Below are 2,876 nucleotides of genomic sequence, written 5' to 3' on the forward strand. Positions count from 1 at the left end.
AAAAAGAGCACAGCCTTGTTGGAATTATGTTTGGCGCGGTGCCTTCCTGTAGTAGGACACACAATGTTTGTAAGCCCTCTTTGAACGTCCAATCAGAGATAAATTATACAGTGCATGAATCTCTCAAATGCTCTGGGATTTTCAGTGAACTGCACGAGAAGGGGCTTTAATTTCATTTCGCCAGCGGTATTTCTTCATAGAAGAATCGTCAGAGGAATTTTGAATATTTCATTTGATGGTGTTGATTTTTCTTCTCGACAAATAAAAGTTCTTGTTTCCAGAAAAGCGCAGTTTCACGTTATGTTCTTGCTCTAATATGCAGCCCCGACTCTTTAACCCCTTTCTGTTTCATTCCCTTGGGATAATTAGTAATAGCCTCTGTATCAGCGCTAGTAGCATCACCAGTCATTTTCAGGCTGAGAAAATACAAGCGTTCCTTACATCTTTCAAACTAGGCTTACCGGCCATATCACTTTGAAAACACCGGCTCTCGTCCGATCACCGAAGTTAAACAAAGTCGAGCCTAGTTAGTACTTAGATGGCTGACCGCTTGGGAAACCTAGGTGCTATAAACGTCTTTCTCAAGGCGGTGCCCCAGCATGGCTACACTCTAATGACTGAAACAAGTAAAAAAGAAACAAAAAGAAAGTCAAGAAGGTGTCTTCATTAGAAGTTTAATTTTTCTTTGAGTGCAAATCGTCATGCAAACTTTTGATTGTTATTTTAATTACCATCGTGCTTAACAACACATTACGTCACATCTGACATAAATCTCTGTAATGACGAAGTTACGGATCGCATCCTGAAATTAGCGACCATACTTTTACAATTTCTGTAAGTGCTTGATCGCATAATCGGAGGTGGTGGTAACGCAGTTATTGCTTGTACTTAGAAAATATTTTTTTCCTTAGAAAATTACTATTTGTAAATCTAACAACGAGATTTTAGCAGGAACAGGAATTTGGCAGCGCCACCTCTAGCCGAACAATTATTCTGTGCTGATGAAGGGAAATAACCCGGGAATCACGATATACAGATATTGTTTTGAGATGAGATGAGGTGCTAGATTCCCTTGTTCGAAAATATAAGGACACAGATCGTGTCGCATAGCCAGCTGGAGACGATGTCTCCTGGGGCTAAATTACAGCAACATTCGTCCTAAACCAGGACTGCCATGTTATGTTGGTAAACAATCTTTACTCCGAATTTTTTTGTTGAATACTTGCTAACGCTCCAAGGGACGCACATTAGTTTTAAATAGTGCTCTGTTTCTTTCGTTCTAACCAAAAGCAATCATTTACCCTCAAGTAATGTTTTTCCCCCCTTTCAAAATCTCGTACGTCCGGTTGCTATATTTGAGGGCAGACTTTAGGAATGCTGGATGATAAGTGGCATCAGCACACACATTCTCTGCAGGACCATGCTAAGAAAAACGCAAACACTTTATCTGGGTACGCCCAGCACCTTTGGGTCATGAACATCCACTATGTTTTGTAAAGGAACATATTAGTTAAATCAAAATCTTATATCTTTACATATATAAAACTGAGAATGTGTGTCTGTCTGTCTGTCTGTCTGTCTGTCTGTCTGTCCGTCTGTCTGTCTGTCTGTCTGTGTGCTTCCCTAAAACTTGAGAACTACACAACCAATTTCCTTCAAATTTTACACAAGCCTTACTTAGGGTCCGGGGAGTGTCATCGGCAAAATTTTTTTAATTTTTTGCCTAGGGCGAGCCCACAGCAATATCATATCTTCTCCACTACGATTCCCTAAAACTTGAGAACTACACAACCAATTCCATTCAAATTTTACACATGCCTTACTTAGGGTCCATGTAGTTTCATGGGCAAAAAAAAATGTTCAACTTCTTGCCTAGAGCGAGCCCATAGCAATATCATATCTTCTCCACTATTTCACGTGTTAAAAGTGAAACAAAAACGTTTCTCTATTTTATGTCAGATACTTTCACTTTAACATTAAAAATAACAATTGAATTATATGTAGTAAGTAATAATTAAAATCAAACTAAAGTAACATGACAAAAGTAAAAATAGCAATTGGTATAAAATTGCATCAATGATTTGAACTTGAATAAGTGGTTTCACATGAATGGGAATGAATTAAAAATAAAATTAGCGTACAGAAATGGAATAGTCCAGATGGATAATAAAAATTAAATTAAAGAAAAGACTATTGTCTATAAAGTATACACTGTAGAGAAAAAAGATTTGAACACCTGGAGGAAAGCACCACCGAAAAGTATCTTAGTGCGACTATGAAAGATATCTAAACAGAGGCGGTAAATTCGCCACAATAGAAGCAAGGTTCGAGTCAACGGAGCGTGCAAGGGAGTACTCGACTCGAACTTGCAAAGTGGAAATATTTTATTTTTACCTTTATATATGGGACGTAGGGCGTCCTGGATAAAAATTAAAAATGTCCCCCTCAAAAGTAGAGGTAGGCTGGATTGTAGCCACACTTCTATACAAGAGGGAGGACAAGATACAATTGATCGAAATTACAAGAGACAGGCTAACAATTCCAGTCTGTTATATATTTTGAGTATTGTTATCACTAGCGATATCAAGATATAACTTTGTATTTTGTATTTTATGTGTAGATGTATATATATAGATGTACATATAATATGTACACATATATATACACATATATACATGCACTAGCACTATGACCCGGCAACGACTGGTCTTTAATGCTAGTAGGAAATAAAAGACAAAAAGCCAAGCCACCGCTCAAGTAAATGAAATCGTGTTCGGCAATTAGCTAAAGTTTAACAAGAATTGAGAATTTAGAGACAATTACATCTTATCACTGTATATAATATCCCGAACTTATTTGTACTTTCGGCCGATTCT

The 2,876-nt window shown here is 37.4% G+C and overlaps 1 pseudogene; it reads left to right on the top strand.

The window, feature by feature from the left end:
- Positions 1–455: 455 nt before the first annotated feature.
- Positions 456–575, top strand: LOC115218150 (annotated as a pseudogene).
- Positions 576–2,876: the final 2,301 nt, after the last annotated feature.

The sequence above is a fragment of the Octopus sinensis genome, linkage group LG12, assembly GCF_006345805.1.
Source record: "Octopus sinensis linkage group LG12, ASM634580v1, whole genome shotgun sequence".
Classification (NCBI taxonomy): Eukaryota; Metazoa; Mollusca; class Cephalopoda; order Octopoda; family Octopodidae; genus Octopus; species Octopus sinensis.